This window comes from Camellia sinensis, chromosome 5 (assembly GCF_055761805.1).
Source record: "Camellia sinensis isolate YWXY chromosome 5, ASM5576180v1, whole genome shotgun sequence".
Taxonomy (NCBI): Eukaryota; Viridiplantae; Streptophyta; class Magnoliopsida; order Ericales; family Theaceae; genus Camellia; species Camellia sinensis.
The window spans coordinates 148553385-148578306 of NC_138965.1; the positions used below are offsets into that span (position 1 = coordinate 148553385).

At 35.6% G+C, this 24922-nt stretch overlaps 1 long non-coding RNA gene across 1 annotated transcript; it reads left to right on the forward strand.

Moving 5' to 3' along the window:
- Positions 1 to 11319: 11319 nt before the first annotated feature.
- LOC145790234 (uncharacterized) lies at positions 11320 to 12026 on the forward strand. The gene is made up of 3 exons (XR_014328909.1): positions 11320 to 11475; positions 11568 to 11639; positions 11727 to 12026. It is a non-coding gene; the product is annotated as an uncharacterized LOC145790234 (long non-coding RNA).
- Positions 12027 to 24922: the final 12896 nt, after the last annotated feature.

Here is a 24922-nt window from a genome sequence, read left to right on the forward strand (position 1 = left end):
CTTGCAATCCGTCGAACAAAAGGATCGTGCTGGTCCTCGTCGTCTGAACTGCTCCTCCTGCGCTTGTTCCTTATATGTAGACTCTTTTCAGAGGATCTGGAAGTTTCGGATCGTCCCTTTTTGTTGAGCTCTGTGGTTAATGAGTTGGAGTCGCTATCGGTATCCTTTGGTCGGGCTTGAGGTCGTTGTCGACCGGCCCTCAGAGGTCGTTCGGGATCTTGGCGCATGGCTTCTCTCGATTTTGTGACTTCGAGGGCCAAATCATGACGAAGACGTTCATTTTCAGCGATCATGTTCTCCAGCATTTGTTCATTCTGCTTTGCTTGTTCGATGATCGCCTGCATTGTCTCTTGCGTTGAGGTCATTGGTGAGTCGAAGTTCAAGGCGCGTCTTACAGTGATGGTTTCTTTTCTGAGCATATTTGCTGGAGTGAGGTCATCTCCCTGTGCGGTCTCGTCAATGGCTGCCGGAGGATCTTCAGTCACGCCTGCCATGGATATATTTGAGTATTCCCACAGACGGCGCCAATTGTGGAGAAGTAGTTAGGAAATACTCTTCGGATCCGAGAGACGCTAGTGATCCTTAGCTAATCACTTGAAAAGATACAAACACTCTGGTCGGGGGTATCAGAATTAGCACTCCGACGGACAAGTTAGTTCAGATACTCAGGGTAGCTTCTTTACTAAGTTTTGTGAAGTGATTCTCACATACCTTTTTATAACCGTTGTTCTTGTATTTATACCTGTTCTTTTTGATCCTCGGGGCCAGGGCCTACTTTTTAATCATTGTCCTTTCTTTTATTCGGCCCTAAGGACTTACACTTATTCGGCACATATATTATATTCGGCTCCCCACTCCCGTAGGATATAGCCGATTAATATCAGTCTTCTAATGGTACGCACAATCTGATTTTTCCATGTATTCAGCCCTCACAGTATATTATGCTAGATTGTTTCTGCTTGGCTTTAGCTTACTCTATTTGAGAAACCATTTTCAGGTGCCGGTGATATGCCTCCGCCAAGACAGTAGCTTGGAGGGATTGGGAGCAAGAGCTTCTATTTTGTTAAATCTATTTTTGTATAGCCAAGTGCTTTAAATTGTGTTAAGTTAGACTCACTTTTGTTGTCAACAAGAACTATCTTGGGAAGATGTAAGCTCATAGGGCATTTATTTCGTTGATCATTTAGTTTGGTGTCACATCTTATAAATTCAGGGTTAAGCTTATGAATGTGTAATGCATCTGCCATTTTGTAAATGGACTCTGATTAATAAAAGCCTAATACTCTGTTTATGTCATTTTGTATTAGTCTTTACTGTTGAATTATTGTATTATTTTTTGGGCGTTACAACTTGGTATCAATGTATACCGGGTTTGAATACTTTACGTACGTAGGGAGTGGTTAATACCACAATGGGTTTGTCTCACTTGTTAGAGACTTTAGTACGAACAATATGTGCTTATATGATAATATGTTTATGTGATTATACGGGTATGAGATTTAATTTCTAGAATGTTGATTGAGTCTACGGATCTCTAGAAGTCCTATTAGAAAAGCACTTGATCACTGCTGTTTCTAATTGGAACTTTGACAACGCCGCGGGACGATCATTATTCGGGAATGAAATTCGTATGTGTTTATGTGACTACGTGCTTATGTGGAGTGAATTACCATTGTCTACCGCATTAAAATGTGAGTGAATTAGCTTCGGCACATTTGTAAATGTACTAATCTCTTTCGTTACCTTCTTTAGAATGTTAGGACGTAGACGTGGTGGTAGACGTGGTAGGCCTAGACGGCAGGAGATGCCAATACCGGGTGATATTTCGGCACAAGAGGAGGGTGTTGGTCAGGCCGATACCGCAACCTAAGTGGTTTGATTTTTACCCACCACAATTTGGTATCGTCTATGGAAATTCGACACCCAAAAGCCTAGCTCCACTTGTTGAGATTGCAGATTATCAATGGCGACGGAAGATGCCAACCCATTAACTGACAATGAACTTGATGTGAACCTCTCCCCAAGCCAACAAAGGCACCATTTGAATGTCAAAACGTTGTAAGAACGACGTGAACAACAAGAGAGAAACCGGCTCGCCATTGAAAACTCATAAAGCAACAATTGGGTGTAAGAGTTGGCTAACCGCGATTGAATCATATGTGCCATGAGCCAACAGTTTAAGGAACTTGCCGACCAAGTCAGGACCTTGAACCAAGACAAAAACCAACCACTGGTGTCCCAAGGGCAAAATGAGGGATGCTCGCGGCCCCCAAGAAAGAGGCAGTCACAACGATCTATAGAGAGGACGTAGACTAAGGCCAACTTGAGACCTGCACTGACCCATAAGGCTGACGAAACTAGTCACGTGGTGAGTAGTTTGCCCTGATTTGAGGGGCACCACCAAACCTCTTCCAAACGAAAGGAGTATCAAACAGAGGACTATGCCTGTTCAGACGAGGTAAGATCTTTCTGCACAAAAGGGAAGTAGCACGAGGAAAACGTCCAAGGAGGTCTGGTCCAGCCCAAAGTTCCAACTTCCTATAGAGGACGTAAGGGCATTTATTAACACCAGGAGGCGAGAAAGGGCAGCCCAGGACTATCAAAATCTGTTCTAAAAAGGGCTTACCATGGATAAACACTCTCTCAGAAACCAAATCTTAAATTTTGTTTCATGATTGTATGCAATATATATGAATAGAACATTGAATGCCATGCAATGAAAAGCTGAAATGTGAATATCATTACTCAATAAATTTTGTTCAATGAAAACTCCGTGTTATATATAATAGAGGTGGTGTTGGTGGTCTAGTGGCAATGATAGGGGTGTGATGTTGGTGATGGTAGCATGGTAATGATGGTGATGGTTAAAATAATGTGACAATATTAATAAGATTTTAATCAAAAAATATTTTTTATATTTTAAAAGTGAAAAACAAAATTTTCACAGAAAGTAACAAAATTAATTTTTATTTGTTGTTTCGGTCTTAGGGCCTTCTATTATCTAAAAAGAAAAATGATATCCAATTTCACTTTTTACTCCTATTTTATAGACCCAATAATGTGTAAGTGATATGATTAGTTGATGATTAAAGAAGATATGAGAGAGAGTGTTACCTTTAATATCCTAATTGATTGACACATCACTAAACTTAAAAATTGAATATAATTTTTAGTCTTAAATAGTAATACTCATCTACAAAAATATATATAACAACACTACCATTTCTAATATTGTAATTTAGTCTTACTTTTTATATAATGAACATAATAATTAATTTTTATTTTTAGCTTATACATTTGGTAACGAATTTTTTTGAAAAAATGACAATAATTTTAAAACTGTGACAATAAAATAAGTGTTTTCACTTATATTGAAAACATACAAGTTTTTATTTATGTCTCCCTCTCCCTCCACCAACTTTAGGCACTCCCCTTCGAAAACCTTCCCCTTTCTCACTACTTCCTTTTCGGGACACTCTCCTCCTTCAATAATCTAGGCATTCCATCCCTTGAACACTCTAACAACTCCTTCCACCCTTGACAATGTACTAAATATGTTTTTTTTATTTATTTTGTTTTTAGAACTCATGTATTTCAAACATATTTTTGTTTTTGAAGAAAAGAAAGTGTCATATTTTCTGCAAGTATACAAATAAAAGCTGCAATTTACACCAATGGTATTTCTAGTTATACCTTCTCTTTTCTTCTAGCCTTTGATTTCATATTATACTCTTTTTTTTTAGTGATTTTTATTTTATATTTTTTTTGCCCGATGACAGAATGTTAGTAAGGCCCTGTTTGGGAAGAGTTAAACCAAGTTTTTTTGGCTATTTTAGCCACAAAAAGATAAAATAGGCTATTTTAGCCACAAAAAATAAAACATCACATCCAACCCATAATCATTACACTCTTCTCTCACAAAAAAAGTCAAAAAAAATCAAAAAACCAAAAAGCCCTTCCAAAACCAAGGTTTTTAGCCCAGACTAAAATAGCCAAAAAAGCCGAAAAACCAACCCACCTCCCAAATGACACCTAAGATAGTAAAAGTAGATTACTATAGTAAATTTGACATCACTCCATTAACTTATATTGAAATCTCATTTTATTGGTACCTAAGGTGTTCTTTCACGAGTCCGGATCCTCAGCCGTGGTTTCCTGCGGTGCCTCCTACCATGTTCCAAAACGACGTCGTTTCGGAGCTTTTTCCTTTTCTTTTCTTTTCTTTTTTTAAAATTTTTCCCTTCTTCTCCATCTCAAACGTTTGCGAACTCTCTGTGACCTGAACCAATATCCAAAACCAAATTCAAAACAGACTCAGACGAAGAACAAGAAGTGTATTCAACTTGAAGCTTACATTCTTCATCGACAAAGCCTTAGCTTTCGACTCACCGATTCGACTCTCTCTAATTTGTTTTCCCTTATACAAGAAAGCAATATAGGTGTCATAGAACTCAGGCAAAGGGCGATGATGATTATGCATTTTGTGAATTTTTTTGGGGATTTCTTTTTTACCTTGATTTTGGTAACAGATAATAATAAGTATTTTTTTTGAAATCTGGATTGTAAGATGTATTGCAAGTTCTTGTAAAAATGTCTCATTGAATATAGTTGGTGTGAATTTTGGGTTGTATGATGTAATTAGCATTTAGGTTGAAATCTGGGTTTATAAGATGCACTCCAAGTGTTTGTAAAAATGTTTGATTGAATATAGTTGTTTCATTTTGGTTAACAAGTTCCTCACTAGTGGAAACTGAAGGCATCCCAGAACACCATTTTTCTTTTGTGAATTCTACCACTTTGGTGATCTTTCAATTTTTCCTTACTTTTCCATCAGTCTTTATGTACGATGACTTATGTATTCTAATTTTTGTGTAGTACTCTACTGATGAGAAGTTGGGGTTAAATTATCTGTGTTGCTGGGTGGGAAGGCAATATGTAAGAAAACTCAAGAAATAAGCATGTTTCCAATTGCCTAGTACCTGAGTTTGCATGTCATCTTCAGTGACAATGTTACCAACTATACAAAGAGCAGGAATTAGCATTGAAAGAGATGGGTGACTGAAATTCCAAAAACTTCAACGTCGGGGAAAAAATAACAAATAAAAAAGAAGACAAAGGTGGGATGTCCTCAATGTTTAAAACTTAATTGAACTGATCTTAAATGTTTAAAACTTAATTGAACTGATCTTTAAAAAAAAAGCTGTGATGTCCTCATGTTTTCAGAAAATGGTAGTAGGTGAATCAGCTTTGGTTCTGTCAGTTGCATGATCATTGACATAGTAATGTCATAATTCCAAGCATTATTTCAGTTGACTTCTTTAACTTCCTATCATGCTTCCCCTCCCTACACCTCCCAAGTCCCAGAAGAATAACAAGAACACCAATTTTTTCAACTATTAGAGTTAATTACATCTTCATTGCTAGCACCATCATCATCAGCACTTGCACTGCAACAGTCAACAAAATAGCAATAAAAAAAATCCACACTTGTACATGAAGAAAATAAACAAGAGGGGATGAGGAACTTGTTAACCAAAGTTAAACTACATTCAATCAAACATATTTACAAGCACTTGGAGTGCATGTTACAAACCCAGATTCTAAACTACGTACATTATACAACCCAAAATTCATACCAACTATATTAAATGAGACATTTTTACAAACACTTGTAATACATCTTACAACCCAGATTTCAAAACAAATATTTGTTATCATTTGTTACCAAAATCAAGGTAAAAAGAAATCCCCAAAAAAATCCACAAAACACATAATCATCATCGCCCTTCGCTTCGTCCTTCAAACTGCCCTCTTCATCGCCATCGAATCCGTGAGTTGAGAGCTAATGCTTTGTCGATGAAGGATGTGAGCTTCAAGTTGAATGCACTTCTTCTTGTTCTTCGTTTGAGTCTGTTTCGAATTTGGTTTTGGATATTGGTTCAGGTCAAAAAGCTGATAGAGAGGTTAGAAAGAGAAGGAGGAGGAACACAGGAGGGAAATAAAAATAAATAAATAAATGCTCTAAAACGACGTCGTTTTGAAGCATGGCAGGGAACACCGCAAGGAACCACGACAGAGGATCCGGACTTGTTCTTTCACAACCACTGGAGCTAGAGCTAGAGCTCGAATGGGTTTTTGTTGTGATTTCATATGTACTTTTTTAAAATTTATTTTATGAATATTGTACTTTTTTTTGGTCTGCCAGTACATCAAAATGGGCCTAGATAACTTCAGTGGGGCTCTGAATACAAATTACCTAAAGTTGAATAATCTTTGCGCGTAGTCCAATACAGCTTTTATAACAAAGCCCAAATCGTACTTTTTCTTTAAATTTTTTTTATTTTAGAGAAATATTATATTAACCAATTAAATTTTTTCTTTTTCTTTTTCTTTTTTTATCAATAGAAATTTTCAATAAAGTAAAGATTGCCAAATGACACTTACAAGGAAATCATCAACAAGCTTACACCAAATCGATGAAAAAACCCTATGTAAAACAAAGGAAAATCTTCAAATAAAACACCAGAAATAAGTTATGGATAGATCTAGATATAACATTCATGCTGCAAAGCAGAGGTCGATCATAAAAGCTCGATACTATAATAAGTCTGAGATAAATACATCAACTATATCTAAACTGCGTGTAAGGACACACCAAAACAAAAAACAAAACACAAACTCTCAACACCCATAACTCTAGGCAGTAATGGTGGTAGATTCGCCTGTGGAAGGTGGTGGAGCAAGATGATGGCAGCAGATCTGGGGGAGGGACAATAGATCCGACGAAAAGAGGAGGCGAACATGTGGTGATAGTGGCCATGGAGGCGACACCGAAGTAGATCGGAAAATACGAGAAGCAACGGATCCATGAAGGTCATGACCAGAGTTGAAGCAAAGGAAGATAAACACCTCACAAAAGAAGGAGAGGATGGAAAGCCTAAAGCTTCCAAGTTATTGTGTAGAAAGCATGGGGAAAAAAAAGAAGAGAGAGAGGGGTAGGAGGAGGAGAGAAGAGAGAGGAGGCCGTCGGAAAACCCCCTTCTCTACCTCAGTCGCTACTTACGTCTGAACCCTAAGGAGAGAAAAGTGTAAAGAGAGAACCTATTAAAGTTAGAGAGAGAAGCTCTTGATATTTTTTAGATGACTAAGGTCTCGTTTGACAGCTACATGTTTTAGTCAAAAAGTCACTATAATTTGTCACATCACTCTCTCTACTTTTCTGTACATCTTTTCATAAAAAATCAAAAGTCAAAAAATTACTAAAATAACTTGTTCCCAAACAAGACCTAAGACTAACCAATTAACTATTGACCCAAACATTGTTTTCAATTTACAATTGCTAAAAGAAAATAAGGGAATGTAAATTAATTTTTTTTGTACGTGATTTTTATACAGAATGATACAATTTTATATGATTTATTTATTTTAAATTAAAACCCCCACCACTACGTCTCAAAATTAAAATGTCAATATAGCACGATATTTTGTATGAGATTTCTTAATAAAAAATTCCTTTGTACACGACACTATAAATTGAAAATAATATGTTAGAAAATATTTAATATGTAGATTTCATTAATACATTTTTATTTCAGAAAATAAGAAAATAAATTCGTAATAAAACTCCTTGTTTAAATTGTCACTGTAGATCTTGAATTGTTCATTTATTTTTAGAATTGAAAATACAAATATATATGAATTTTAAACTAATAAAAGAGTAAAAGAGTGCCAAGTGACGATCATTTTATTATTTTTGAAACTTTTTGATATTCTCTTTTAGATCAAATTTTCATAATTTCTTAATTAAATAATTAAGTGAATTTCTTGATAGCTCACATAGGGTTTGAAAGATTCAAAATAGAGTTTAATGAACTATTTTGTGATCCTGTCAAGGAATTGCTTAATAATAATAATGACTGGAATGTAGAGAATATGACAGAATGGGGCGGCAAGGTAAAGCCATTAGGTACTATGCTTTCCCTAATGTATCCAAAAACTATATCCCTTGGTGTGGGAGTTATACATGTCATTTTCTGTAAAATTGATTTCAAGATCAAGACATTACGCGTAGAATTATTGATGTTATCGATTTATAAATTTATAATTCAAATACAACCGTTTAATAGTAACTTCAGGAAGGAATTCTGTGGTGAAAAGATTTTAGCCAACTAAATAGGCTCCATTTATTGGGTACAATTACCTTATGAAATATTTTTTATTTGAAAATTGTTACATAAACATGAATTTTATATAGAAACATTATTATAATGATATGATAACAGTATTTATTTATTTTTTTTGAAAATTATAAATAAAAAGATGAGTATATTATTTTGAAATGAAAGGAACATAAAACGTCATAATACAGGAAAATTATATATCTATATAATAAAGCAGAACGGATTTTGAAAATATCCTAGAGACATTTGTCCTACTAGGACATTTCAAGGGTCATGATTCATTTGTATATTCACATGGATGGCTCAGATAACTCCCTTAATTTTATATCTTCCCGCCCAAAGAGTCAGCCTCCTCCTTCCCCACGTCGTCTCCCCTCTATTCCATCTTTATCTCTCTTTCTCACACGTCTCTCTTCTATGTTTATCATCTTTATCTCTCTCTTCTCACACGTCTCTCTTCTATGTTTATCCCTCTCCCTCTCTCTGTTGTATTTTTGGAATATCAGATTGTAGAAACTGCTTGCTGTTCCATTGCTGTAATCCACTGCCGTACCCAGCCAAATTCAGAAAAGAGCAGTTCGTTCTTGCGACGCTCCCTCCTCCCTCTCTCTCCTCTTCATCACCACTCGCAAGGTATTCCTGTCCTCCTCCCTCTCTCTGTTGTATTTTTTGAATATCAGATTGTAGAAACTAATTTGCAGACTTGCTGTTCCATTGCTGTAATTTCTCAAACCAGATTCCACTGCCGTACCCAGCCAAATTCAGAAAAGAGCAGTTTGTTCTTGCGACGCTCCTCTTCATCACCACTCGCAAGGTATTCCTGCCCTCCTCCCTCTCTCTGTTGTATTTTTTGAATATCAGATTGTAGAAACTGATTTGCAGACTTGCTGTTCCATTGCTGTAATTTCTCAAAAGCACAAACACCAGATTCCACTGCCGTACCCAGCCAAAGACCCAGATTAAATCATATTTCCTGTTGAATTTGGTTATATAATTCATAATCTATCATTATTTGATCTGTGCAACAAATTAACAGAAATAATAAAGGAAGCAAATGAATAATAGGAGACCGAATAGATTTTGTTAGCCTGTTGTGTTCATCAGAAAGTGGAGAAAAGAAAGAATTAAGAAGCACAAAACAAAGAGGGTTATAGAGATTTTTCCACAGCATTTTGTATGGCTCAAGTCAGAAAAGAGATGGAAATCAAGAGAAAGAGGATATGCAATTGGTAGAATGTACTTTGCCAGTCCTAATTGTGGTGAAAGATTTTATCTGCGTTTGTTACTAACTGTTGTCAAAGGACCAAAGTCATTTCGGTCTTTACGCACGGTCGATAATGTTGTGCATGATACATTTAAATTAGCATGTGTTGCAAGGGGGCTTTTAGAAGATGATGAAGAATGGATACAATGCTTGAAAGAGGCTGCAGTTATGAAAACTGGATACCAATTGAGGAGATTGTTTAGTGTTATTCTCACCCAGTGCTCTCCACTAAATCCATGTGCATTATGGAATCAATTCTCAACGCATATATGTGATGATCTTGCACATAAGATTCGTACATTGTTTTCCATTTCTAACCCAACTGAGGCTCAAATTGAAGATTATGGTCTCCATCTTTTGAATCAAATGCTTCATGAATCAGGCAAATGTTTAATTGACTTCCCACCCATGCCACAACCTACTGCAAATTGGAGTGCAATAGTTGGTAATCGATTGATATTCGAACATCAACAACTGCAGAATGAGGCACAACAGGCAGATCCAGAAATTACTATTGATTGTCTCAACAATGGACAACGGAATGCTTATAACACAATCACTTCTTCAATTTTTCAAAATAAAGGAACTGTTTTCTTTCTTAATGGGGGTGCTGGAACAGGGAAAACATTTCTGTATAATACAATTGCATTAAAATGTCGTAGCCTTGGGCATATCGTTGTTACTGTGGCTTCATCTGGAATTGCATCATTGTTATTGGTAGGAGGTTGCACTGCACATTCAACATTTTCCATTCCGTTAGATGTCTTGGAAAATTCACTTTGTGGGTTTACCAAACAATCATTACAAGCTGAGCTGTTTAGAGAAACAAAACTCATAATTTGGGATGAAGTTCCTATGCAACATAGACATTGTGTTGAGGCGGTTGATCGTACATTGAGGGATATTCGTGATAGTGAAAAGCCATTTGGGGGTATTACTGTTATTCTTGGTGGAGACTTTCGACAAATCTTACCAGTTATACCCAAAGGAATTCGTGAGCAAATTGTGAATGCATCATTACGACACTCTGTTCTATGGAAGCATATACATATCTTAACTTTGGATTTGAATATGCGCTTGAATCATGGAGACCATGAAAATGCTTTTTTTGCAAATTTCTTGATAGAGGTAACATTACTTTAACCTTTTTCTTTATTATATAGATTATTTTAAATTAATAAATTCTTTTTACACTCATATTTTTTATAATTGATTTCACTTTTTTTAGATTGGGACTAATCCTCAAGAAATCATCAACCTTCCATCAACAATACACAAATGTCAAGATTTGAATGAATTGCTCTCTACAGTTTACCCACAGTTGAATATGATAGAGACGTCGACTCCAACATTTTTAACTGAACGCACCATTCTATCTGCGCGTAACGATGATGTCAGTGACATTAATACTACTGCGTTGAATATCTTTCCAGGGAGATTATATACTTATTTTGCAGCAGATAAAATGTCTGAAGATAATGAAATAGATCCTACCATTACAAATAGATATCCTAATGAATATTTAAATTCATTGGATCCTCCCGGGCTACCAACTTTTAAGTTAGAGTTGAAAGTGGGTTGTCCTATAATATTGTTAAGAAATATTGCACCGAAAGATGGACTATGTAATGGTACAAGATTGATGGTTACTAGGTGCGACACTCGCATAATTGAAGCTCAAATTTTAACTGGAGAAAAGTTTGGCAATTTGGCATTCATACCAAGGATATCTTTGACACCATCTTCTTCAGAAATGCCTTTCCAAATGACAAGACGTCAATTTCCAGTCCGATTAGCATATGCCTTGACCATTAATAAATCTCAAGGACAATCTGTGAAATTTGTTGGGGTTGATTTGCGCATACCAGTGTTTAGCCATGGCCAATTATATGTGGCATTGTCCAGATGTACATCCTTTGATCGTATAAGTATTCTTCTCCCTAAAGATAGTTTGGATTCTACTACAAATATTGTTTATCCTGAAGTGTTGTTGTAGTGTTCCATGTTCATTAAATCATGTTTTATCAAAAGGTAACCATGTAAATTTACTTCTATTGATTATAATATATATATTTTTTATAAAATTTCAATCTAATAATAATTGGAAATATGGATTTTTTAAGGATTGGATCAAAAAATTTACGGAGCTTAAAAGGAGAAATACAACTAGCTTGCTTCGATGGGGATGTAATAAGGTAATTTCAATCTCAAAGTATTTTGATATGTATATTTCTAACAAATATACCAATTTATATTTTTTTTTTGTTTCCACAAATTACCAGATTGTTGTCCATGTTCCTCATTGGGGATGCATACAAGTTGATACAAAGACTTTTTCGAAAGTAATGAGGAGGAAGTTTGGGCAAATACATGTTTGAAGACACATTATTGACACATCTTATGTTAAGAATACATATTCTGGAAAGCTTCGACCCACTTTTTTTTTTTTATAGAGTTTTAACTCACTCTTTTAGCGTATGATAATATAATGTTTGTTTTTCTTATGTAGTTAGAATTTGATTGGAAGCAGTAACACTAACTGATGTGCATTTTAATTTTAATTTCTTTTAAATTGCAGAGTATTGGCTGGTGTGCATTATTTGATATTTAATTTTTTTTTATATTTGATGTGTTTGAAATTGTAAAGTGTAGTCTATTAAATAGATTTTTATAATTGTATTTTAATCTTAAATTTCAATAGTGTTGCGATAACAATTATTTATACCGTGCCTTCAGGCACGGGCATACGCTAGTATATATATATTGTATAACATTACACTTATAATTGTCTTATTAGCTATTCGGATAGTAGATGTCGCCAAACAACACCAATCATCAACGAAGCCGTGTATGCTGGGCAAAATAAACTAGAAATTTTAACTTGTTTGTTTTTTCAACTTAAAATACACTCAATCTTCAAAAACTATTTATTATTATTTTTTTAATTTTGTCATTAAGGTCATTTTTATTTTTATTTTTATTTTTATTTTTATAGACGGGTAAAGCCAAAATTTACGTAGTTATAGTCTTTGTCAATGCATCTGCGAATAATACTTTATGGGCATATTTGATTGACAGAATTAAAATATGAGATTGGAATTATTAATTCGTGGGCCTAATAATTTTGTATTTGTTTTGAAATTTTATTTCAGCATTATTAATTCAATGGATAATTAATAAAACAAATTTGTAGAATTATTAGTAATGGGGTAAGGGTGTGATTATATATCCTGAACTGAAAAATAAGATAAAGACTCTTTTGCCCTTAACTAAAAATTAAAACACTTAGGCTGTGTTTGGTTGTGAATTCAAAACGTGATTCTACACGTGAACTCCCGCTTCACGTTTGGATAGGATGTTCAAAAGTTGATTCAGCGTGTTAATTCAAATTAGATTTTGAAAATCTGTTTGGCAGCTTGTATCTCCACTTTCAACGTTTCTGAAAAGCTTCCATGTCCTTCTCTTCCATCGTCTCTGTTTCACGTGAACCTCATCTATGTATCAAACCTTGGGGATGACCGGGCGGTAGACCTTGGGGATGACCGGCCGGTTGTCGTCCTCTCTGAAGATGAACTGGCATCAATTATTTTATAGAAAGGTGAGGTTCAAAAGGTTCAGAAAGGTGAGATTTTATTCAGATTTTCTATCAATTATTTTAGAAAAAAATTAAAAATGTATTTTATAAGATGTTTGTACAGGCGTAAAAAATAAATTGATAGAAAAATTAATTGACACAAAATAATTGACATAGGTTTATTTTAAAATGACAAAATTATTTGAAAAAAAAATTATTCAAAAAAAAGATTTGAAAAAAAATTAATTGACAAAAAAATGGTATTTTTAATGTCAGTATTTTAAAAATAGTTTGGTTATTATTGTTGATAAAAAATATGGATATCGATAGAAAAATTAATTGGCAGAAAAAAATTGACATCGGTTTATTTTAAAATGAAAAAATTATTTCGAAACAACAATTATTCAAAAAAATTACTAAAAAAAAATAATTGACAAAAAAAATCAATTTTTAATTTCAGTATTTTAAAAATAGTTTGGTTATTATTGTTGATAAAAAATATGGATATCGATATATGAGCTGTGTGTTTGATGATAAATTATTAGTTGAATTAAGTTTTGAAAATTATTTTCAAAACACATCACCAAACAAATTTTCACGTTTCACATGTCACATCAAACTTTCAAAACTTAATTCAAAATACATCTTCAAAACACAATTCAACACTCTATTTAAAAACTATAACCAAACAAATTTTCTACACTCAAATCATAATTCTACAACTCACAAACTCAAAATACAACTCATACTCTCAAATCACATTTACAAAACACAACCAAACGCAGGCTTATTATTTTTATATCTATATAATAAGGGAAGAAGGTTTTTGAATATTTGATGGGATTTTTGTTTATTTGTCAAAGTATGAACTGTTAGATTGGTTCAATCCCATGGTTGAAAATGTTTCCCTCACTTAGACATTTTAGTGGTTCAGATTTTTGGGGTGAATATTAATGGTTGAGATAAGTTTTCCTCACTTTTGTTTACACAGACATTTCAATGGTTCAGTTTCCCTCACTTTTGTTTACACAGACATCTTCTCTCTCTCTCTCTCTCTCTCTCTCTCTCTCTCTCTCTCTCTCTCTCTCTCATTTTGATTTCAAAATTTGAAGCTCCACTCTCTCACACCTCTTTCTCCTCCTACCACATATCTTTCTCTTTCCACCAAGCTCTCTCTCCGGTGGTGATTAGCTCTGATGGAATATAGCCCTGGTGGTGATATCCAGAATATAGCTCCATCTGCCTCAATCTCTGTCTCCTCTCTCCCTACACAGATCCAAGGTAGAAAGCTATCTTCCATGTTGTTTTTTGTTGTTTTTTTTAGGTGGTGTAAGAATCTAGGGTTTCCCCCCTCTTCTATTTCCAGAATATTGCTCCATCTGGGTTTCTAAGTGGTGTAAGAATCTAAGCTATCTTCTTCTATTTCTCTCCCTTCTAGTTGGGTTTTGAAAATAGGGGTGGAAGTTGTAGTGATTAACCCTAATGAAATCTAGAAAACCCAATATGTTGTTTTAGTGATTAACCCTAATGAAATTCATAATCAATATGTTGTTCTAGAATTGGGAATTATGAATTTCTTTTGTATACATAAAATTGGTTTAAAGTTGTATGTAAATGCTAGGTTTTGTTTATGGTTAGTGATTGATTTGCAAAAGAAGCACATTTTGCCCCTGTTTTTATGATTTAATGATTTAATTCATAACTAAAGTTCCAGAAGTTTTGAGGAGTCTATTATGTCTTCCATTTGAAGAGGGGGAAAAAGAAAGAAAGAATGTAAAGACTGAATGCAAAGAATGTAAAGATTTGATATTTAATTCATAACTAAAGTTCCAGAAGTTTTTCTTTCACTTCCCCCTTCCCCCTCTTCTATTTGGGTTTTATTTATTTTTTCTTTCTTCCTGTTTGGTTGTCAAGAAAGTGGTGGCAGAAGTAGAGAAAATGAAATTTTCATTACTGTCATTTCTGGGTTTGACTGAAAGGTTTGTTAATTTTTTTTTATTGGGTTTTGTATTCAAGAACAAGTGTTGATGTTCTTAATTGTTACAGTGGACTGGAGACAAATTCAACTCTATTTAAATTCTGAATATTTTTCTAAATAAATCATATTTATGAATAAAGAAATACCAACTTCTTTTTTAAGTGTAACACATTAACCCCAATCATCCATTCAAGAGGGGGTGTCTCTTAGTCTTAGATATGGATATCTCAAGGAGATGAAAAGAGCTTGAATTTATTGACTTTGTTCTTGGCTTTAAACAAGGTCCTTTGAAACTTCCTCTAATTTCAACTTCAGCACCAAAGAAAACAAAATGACTACTCCAACTTTCAAAAGCTGTAATGTAACAATCACTGATTTGATATAGAAAACAACAACCCTCCCTAGTTGTTTCCAACCCCACTTCTTTATCCCTTCTTTTCATTGCAATTAGAATTGAAACTTTGTCCATTTATTTTATTTAATGCCATTCTATATTTACCTCTGTTTCACATGGCTCCATGTATCCCCTTGCACCCAACAATATCACTTCTTTTTTAATTGAAATCAAGAACTTGGAGTTAATCAATTTAATTTGTTTATATTAATGATGCCACAAGTCTTTAGGGAGGAAGGTTAGTAATTGTAGGAACTATAGAAAGGTACACTTGATTATTTCGTTTCTAAATAGAAAATTATTAGATACTCTAGGAGTACCATGTAATATAGTTTCTTTTTTGCTTTCTACTACATCTTTCTTATGGGTTGACGCTTTTATTTATTTATTATATCTAATTTCCTCTTAATAAAAAGCTTTTCCTATAATTTGCAGGTGGATGAGACTTAAACCCAGGTAAAATTCTATGCTTATTCATTTTTTCAAAATTTTCCCTGCGCATACTATTTTTGATTTGATTATATATAGGTTATACTCAAACTCTTATGTTTTTGTGTGTTGTGATTATATAGCATATTCTGTAATTTTGCCAGTAGAATTTTTTTTTCCTATGTATTTTTTTTTTTCATTTGAATACTCATGAAATCTGTTTGTATATTTGAGGTTCATGTAATTTTAAAAGCATTATAACAAGAAAATGACTCATAATTTGAGGTTCACGTAATTTTTTTTTAAAGCATTCATGTAATTTTTTTTTAGTAACTCCTGTACTATTGTTTATTTCCTAGCTACATTTTTTGTTATTTCGGCCAATAATTCCCAAGCCTATTTCCTGCACATTTTCACATTTAGAAGCTGTTGTACATGGTTTTCTAAAATAGAATCCCCTCTAGATGATCTTTTGTGTTATTCTGCAAGAAATAATTTAAGTAATTCTGATTATGCTTTTACAAGATCATCCAAATAATTGAAGGTATTCATTGATATCTACTTTTCATATTATGCCTAATCAATCATTATTTTTGTTCGTTGTTGATTTTGATGTTTTTGATTTTTTATTAGTTGATGCGCTTTTAAATTTCTTTAGCACATTAGCTGGTTTACTTTGGTTTGATTGAATTTCTATCTTTATGAATTTGGTAAGTTGTTGGTGAGGTAGAGAGGGTGTGCGATAGGGGAGGGAAAGACAAATAAGGTGGTGGCAATGCGATGGGGGAATAAATTTGAAAAAAAACAAATATTTAGTTTCAGAGAAAATTCTATATAACAAGGGTAGTATTTGATCCAATGGCTAGGATTGTTTCTCCCTTTCATCCATGGTCCATTTCCAACACTGATTTTGAAAATGTATTTGTCCTATGTGGCAATTTGGATGGTCTAGATTAATTTAATCCACTGGTCTATTTTTTAACACTTCACCCATCTCAGATTCTAGATATCTCTCAACCCTTCCTCAGCTTTGCCCATTCCTCCTGAGCTTTTCCTTTTTTGGTTTTTTCCTTTTCCCATTATGCCAACTAATAGATCTCTAAAAACATTTCTATCTTCAACTCAAGCTGTGATTTGGTGTTTGTTTACAATTCTATTTTGGATTTCTTTTTAAACATATGTATTCCTAGCATTGTTGTTTAGATCATATGAGAGCTCCTTTATTTAGATTTTTATTTGTCTATTTGATTTTCCTTTCTTTTTTATTTATTTATTTATTTCTTTCTTTCTTTCTTTCTTTCTTTCTTTTATTAGTTTTTTTCTTTGTTTTGGACTTTGTTGTTAACCATTCAAAGTGAACTTTGTTGCATTAATATCCTTAATTTGATTTTCTTGGGAAAATTGAATCTTTGAGGACTGTTTGAGGATCAAAAATGGAGTGTGAGGCTAACAGTGAATTTATGGAATATTAGATGTTGATAATTTACGCTTCATTTTGGTTGGGGAGGGCCTTTAGGCACAAGTCATTTGCTAAATTATTCTAATATATTCTTCTTTTTGGTAATGTCTTTTTCTCACATAAATGCTTTTTTTTCTCTTTCTTATTTTTTCTTTTTTGCTGAGATGATGAATTTTTTATTTTGTCACAAAAGTATTTATTTTTGTTTTTAATTTTAAAAGAGGTTCAACAACCTTCAAAGTGTTGACATCGTAGTTTTTTTTAGTCCCAGGATGGTTCTTGAATAAATTTCTTATCAACTGGTATGGTTCTTGAATTATTTATTTAACAATTAAAATATTAGTGTGATTCAAGACTATAAAACACTTGATGCTTCATAATATTAGTATTGTTGTTAAACTTTTAGTTTTGTCAAGTATATGTGGCTCATAAGCTAGTTTTTTGGCTTATTACGAAAAAATATACAGAAAGTAGAGAGGTTATGTGACCACAATATAAGCCAATAAGTCAATGTTTTGGTTGATCCAGATGTTTTGACTTTTTTAGATTTTGTGAATGATTTGATTTCTTAGCTTTGTTATCCCTTTGGGGGCAGAATTTTTGTGTTCTTTGCATCATCTTGATGCTTTTTAATAAAGTCTGCTTATTTATGAAGGAAAAAAAATTATGCTGAAAGCTCCTCATGTTCGAATAATTGAATGCAACATTGTGGTCTTTTCTTAATTCCGACACTGATACATACTTAGGAATGTAGTAATAGGTGTAATATCAGTTTTGCCATGGACTACTAGATTTGTCATGCTCATCAAAGACAAAGAATTTAAAGTGTTGACATCGCAGTTTTTCTTAGTCCCAGGATGGTTTTTGAATAAAATTCTTATCAACTGATATGGTTCTTGAAGCATTTTTATTTATTTAACAATTAAAATATTAGTATGTTTCAAGACTACAAAGCACTTGATGCTTCATAACATTAGTATTGTTGTTAAACTTTTATTTGATGTTACCGGTAGGTTGTGTTGTGTCAAGTTTCTATTATTATGCTTCTAATTATGTCGAAAGCTCCTCATGTTTGAACAATTGAATGCAACATTGTGGTCTTAATTCCAACATTGATGCATACTTAGGAATGTAATAGGTGTAATATCAGTTTTGCCATGGACTACTAGATTTGTTATGTTTATAAAAAAACAAAGAATTTAAATTTGTTCTTGCATGCAGGATTTATTTATTTTTTTTTTTTGGTTTGCATATTTCGGATTTTTCTTCCAATGAATAGTTGGATAAATGAATATTGACCTAAGGGCACAACAAGATGGTGGCTTTGATGGTGGCTTAATTTAAATACGTTCGTAATTTCTAAACATATTTTCTTTTAATGGGATTAAGTGAGAAACAGAGGATAATGTACTATTAATGATTGTGTAAGATTTTAGATTTTACAGATTCAAGTAGTCTCATCACTGTCTAATGAAATCATGCATAATTGTCACGACCCAAACCCGGCCCTATGGGTTTAGCACCGTAACCGGCCAGTAATCCGAGATTACCGAAGGCCTGCTTAATAGTAATACAGTAAAACAGAGTACAGGGCCTGGCGGAAGCCAATACAGTAATTAAACAATGTCCAATGAGCTGTGACAGTCTGTATGCCAAAAGATTTTTCATGCATTCATACATACACAAACAGTACAGTCTATACAGAATTTACAATCACACAGTACAGGGACCTAATCCCTTGATAACAGTACGGTAAACATTCAGTCTATACAGAACAGTTAGACAGTATGAAGACAGGCGGGGGAGAACAAACAAAACACCCCCAAGCCATAGCATGGCAACTCGGAACCTCGCAGTGAGGCACAAAGGCTGGCTTGACAAAACTGGAGTTACCCTGACGCTCCTAGCTCCGATCTGGTGCCTGTACACCTACATATATATATGAGCAGTGAGCTAAAGCCCAGTGAATAACATAAAGCGTAAAGGGGTTTAGAATGAATGTCCTTACAGTAATGAAAACAGTTCAATTCAATCAGTATTTCAGTTGTTCAGTACAGTAAACAGTCATATGTGGTACATCCATTAGCATAACAGTAACAGTAGGTCTTGAAAGACCGAACCGTAATGATGGCCATCAGTCAGTAAACAGTAGTGGTTCCACGAGGGAACCGACAGAGATCTCTGTAACAGTAACAGTAACAGTAAACAGTAGGTACTAAGGATGCCACAGTACAGTTCAGAAATAAAGGACATACATTCATTCAGTAATACCAGTTCAGTAAACAGTTCAGTAAACAGTTCAGTTCAGTATTCAAAAGATATCAGTTGAACATATCTTTACACAATTGTTACTCACAGAGTTTGGGCTACAGTATGCTAGAGCGTGTCTCCCCAGTCGCCAACCCTACACAGTTAACAGATTGAACACACACTAAGCTACCCAATTGGGAACGGTAATAACTTAATTCCTAATGCCTCGGTGTGTTCTACATCTATATCCTCAACAAGATGCCTTAAACTAGGCCTAAGAATGCCTAGAATGGGATGAGGATGCAAAGATGTACATTAAAAGCATTTTCAGAAAAACAGAGTCCCGCTCGAGCGCAAGTTTCCCCGCTCGAGCGGTCATGCAACAAAGGTACACGCTCGAGCGTAAACTTACCCGCTCGAGCGTACTGTAAAAGTACTGGATGGGTGAAATCTCCGCTCGACGCCCGCTCGAGCTTGAGACAAGACTCCGCTCGAGCGCCCAATCCTCCGCTCGAGCGGACTGTAAAACAGTGCAGAGAGATGCTGGATGCTCGGATTCCATGCTCGAGCGGCATTTCCCCCGCTCGAGCGGAAGTGCGAAATCTGGAAAACCCAGATTGCACCTCCAAGCTCAAAACCAAGTTCAAAAGCATCAAAACTCGACCTCTTGGGCTAAATTTCCAGAAAACACATGTAAACTCATAGTTAAACATGATTCAAAACTCAATTTGAGAGATCAAAGCCCAAGGGTGTTTTATTCAAACCCAATTTCAAACCAATTTCAAGAACAATATGAACATGCAACATGCATGATCTCAAATCATTTTCAAAGCTTTAATGCTGTTTCAAAAGAGCTCAAACCTTCAAAAATAAGATGAACTCATGGAGTATGACAAAATTATGAACATGCATGCACCATTATACCGTGAATTCAACTCAAAACTCATTAATTCAAACATGCATGCATGAAATGAGCTTCAATTCACCATTAATGAACCAATTCATGACTTAGCTCTACAACTAGACATGAACCATGCAAGAACCCGTTCAAACACAAGAATGAGAAGATAAAATCCTTACCTAGAGCTTGTATTCAAGGTTTAGGAGTCCAATTAGGCAAATCTCCTATGATCTCTTCAAGCCTTTCGAGCCAATTCTCTAGAACAATTCCACTCTCTCACTTCCTCTCTCTCTAGTTCGGTGGTGTGCTCAAAATATGGCTGAAGAAATGTTTTGATAAGGCATACACAAGGCTCAAATATGAGTAAACAAAGGCCCCACTAGATGACAAATGTGTAATTACGTCAAACTCTTTAATTGGCTTATTTTAATCTAATTTAATCATACCTAATCGGTTTTCAGATAATTATACCATAAAATTACATTAATTATGAGGATCATAAAACACTGACCAATTCCGGATTCGGTCGCCGATAAGGCCTTCAATTAGCAGTTTAAACATATAAGCATGAACAGATAATCATACAGTCAAATAGATAGAATGCAATTCAAACAGATGTATTCATTTAATTCAGTTTAAATTTCGGTCAGTCCGTTCAGTACTTTAATCAGTTCAATTATCAGTCAGTTATCAGTCATTATCAGTTCTGTTTAACAGTAATCGGTGATTATCGGTAATCAATCAGTCATTAATCAGTAAACAGCATGAGGGTTGTTACAGTCTCCCCTCCTTATAAAGAGTTTAGTCCTCTAAACTCGAGTTACCTTCATTCTGGAAGAAAACAGGATTCAGTGGAAACAGTTCAGGATATCTTTTGGCCATGTCATCTTCCCTTTCCCAAGTGGCATACACGCCACCGTGGTTCTGCCAGTCAACTTTTATTAGCGGGATCTCTTTGTTCCTCAGTTTCTTGATCCGTCGGTTTACAATCTGTATAGGCCGTTCCTCGTAAGTGTAGTCATCACTCAACACTATCCGAGTAGGCTCAATCACATGGAAGGGATCCCGGAGGTAGTCTCTCAACATGGAAATGTGGAAGACGTTATGCATATGCTCCATATCAGGAGGGAGCGCAACTTGATACGCCACCGGATTAATTTTCTCAATAATCTCAAACGGTCCGACGTATCTTGGTGCTAACTTGCCTTTGACTCCAAAACGAGTCTGGCCTTTCGTTGGTGTCACTTTCACAAACACGTGATCACCCACTTCATACTCTCTGTCTCGTCTTCTAACATCTGCATAGCTTTTCTGTCTACTCTGTGCAGTTTTCAGTCTTTGTTGTATCAGTTTCACTTTTTCTGTTGTTTCATACACAATCTCGGGCCCAAGCAAAGGCCCATCTCCGACTTCTGCCCAGCAAATCGGAGATCTACATTTTCTGCCATACAATGCCTCGAAAGGCGCCATACCAATACTCGAATGGTAGCTATTGTTGTAGGCGAATTCAACTAATGGCAGATGACTTTCCCAATCTCCCTGAAAATCAAGGACACACATTCTCAGTAAATCCTCCAGAGTTTGGATGGTCCTTTCCGATTGGCCATCTGTCTGAGGATGATAGGCACTACTCAGTCTCAGTTCAGTACCCAGTGCCGTCTGTAGGCTTTGCCAAAACCTCGATGTAAACTTCGAATCCCTGTCAGAAACAATAGACACAGGCACTCCATGCAGTCTAACAATTTCATCAATATAGATGACAGCCAATTTGTCCGCATTATAAATCGTCTTGACAGGTAAGAAGTGAGTAGATTTGGTTAGTCTATCAACAATAACCCAAATTGAATCCATACCTTTTCTGGAGCGAGGTAATCCCACAATAAAATCCATGGTGATATGCTCCCATTTCCACTCTGGTATGGATAAAGGCTGCAATAAGCCTGCGGGTCGTTGATGTTCAGCTTTGACTTGTTGGCAATGAAGACATTTGGACACAAAGTCAGCAATTTCTTTCTTCATTCCCGGCCACCAGAAATTCGGTTTCAGATCTTGGTACATTTTCGTATTTCCCGGGTAAATAGAAAATCTTGAGTTGTGGCCCTCTTGCAGAACTCTTCTTTTCAGTTCAGTATCATTCGGTACACACAGTCTTTCATGAAATTTCAGTACATTGTTCTCAAATTTGAATCCCGGTCTCGGTTTAGATTCTCTTTCTTCGATGATCTTCTTCAAGAAGTCATCCAGTTGCTGTTTCTCTTTAATTTCTTCAATCAGTGCCGGTTGAGCAGAAATAGCAGCTAAGGTTCCACCTTGTTCTCGTAAAACAATTTCAATTTCAGATTTTTCAAGGTCACAAAGCAACTCTTTCTGTCCGGTGAGCAAACATGCTTAGATTTCCAATCGATTTCCGGCTCAATGCATCGGCAACGGTATTGGCTTTTCCCGGATGGTACAGTATCTGTAGGTCATAATCTTTAATCAGTTCTAGCCATCTCCGCTGTCTCATGTTCAGTTCTTTCTGTGTGAAGAAATACTTTAAACTCTTATGGTCGGTGTATACTTCACATGTCACCCCGTACAGATAGTGACGCCAGTTTTTCAGTGCAAATACTACTGCAGCAAGTTCCAGATCATGGGTCGGGTAGTTTTTTTCGTGCGGTCTCAGTTGTCGGGAAGCATAAGCAATAACCTTCCCATTCTGCATTAAAACACATCCCAAACCCTTATGAGAAGCATCACTAAATACAGTATAACCATCCGTACCTGAGGGTAAAGTCAAAACTGGTGCAGTCACAAGTCGAGTTTTCAACTCCTGGAAAGCAGATTCGCTTTGGTCAGTCCAGTCAAATGGTATCCCCTTCTGAGTCAGTTGAGTCAACGGTAAAGCAATTTTGGAGAAATCTTTGACAAATCTTCTGTAATATCCAGCCAATCCCAAAAAGCTTCGGACCTCAGTCACATTTGTTGGTCTAGGCCAGTTCACTACAGCTTCAATTTTCTGCGGATCAACAGAAATCCCATCTTTGCTAGCAACATGCCCCAAAAACATAACATGGTCAAGCCAAAATTCACATTTAGACAGTTTAGCATACAGTTTCTGTTCTCTTAAGGTTTGTAGGGCAAGTCTCAGATGATGTTCATGTTCTTCTTTACTCTTGGAGTAAATCAATATGTCATCAATAAACACTACAATGAAGTCATCAAGGTACGGTTTAAAGATTCTGTTCATAAGGTCCATAAATGCAGCAGGGGCATTCGTGACTCCAAAAGGCATAACTAAAAATTCATAATGGCCATACCTCGTTCTAAAAGCAGTTTTATCAATGTCTTCCGGTTTAACCTTCAGTTGATGATACCCTGATCTGAGATCAATCTTAGAAAACACTTGTGCACCCTGTAACTGATCAAATAAATCATCAATGCGCAGTAATGGGTATTTATTCTTTACAGTTACCTTATTCAGTTCACGATAGTCTATACACAGTCTCAGTGAGCCGTCTTTCTTCTTTACGAACAAGACAGGTGCACCCCATGGTGAAGTGCTAGGTCTGATGAACTTTTTGTCTAACAGTTCTTGCAATTGCACTTTCAGTTCTTTCAGTTCAGTTGGAGCCATTCGGTAAGGAGCTTTAGAAACTGGTTGTGTTCCGAGAATCACATCAACGGTAAATTCAATCTCCCTGTCCGTCAAGTCTCCTGGAAGATTATCTGGAAAAACATCTGGAAATTCCCTGACTATAGGAACACAATTCACATCAATTTTAACACTATCATCAGTAGACGCAGTCAGCACAGAACACAGATACCCTTTACACCCCTTCCTAATTAATTTAACAGCTTTCACTGACGAAATCAAATACGGAGGAGGTACTACTCCACTCCCATTAAACACAAATTCAGGCAAACCAGGTGGACGGAAAACAACTTGCTTGGTCACACAGTCAATAGTGGCATGATATTTTTGTAACCAATCCATCCCCAATATTACGTCAAAATGATCAATGTTCAATGGCAGTAAATCAATAAACAGATGCATACCCCCAACAAGGATTTCACATGCGGGGTACATATAAGCACATGTCATGGACCCTCCTACGGGTGATGATACGGCTAGCAGATAGTTCATAGGTTCTAAGGGTCTATTCAATTTTCGTGAGAAAGCATGCGATACATAAGAATGTGTAGACCCCGAATCAATCAATACATATGCATTTTGTGTACAAATAGAGAGAATACCTGACACAACGGTCTCAGTATTTTGCACGTCTCCCGGTACTAGGGCGAACACTCGGCCCTGCCTCATGGGCTCTTTCCCGGTAGCCCTGGGGTTAGGCTTTGGTGCTACAGTTGATGCTGCTGCGCTTGGTGCAGCTTTACTACTGGCTTGTGGAGCAGAGGGGCAGTCCTTAACCATGTGGCCCACCTTGCCACACCTGTAACAGGCTCCAGATATTCTGTAGCAGACCCCCTTGTGCTTCTTGCCACACTTAGGA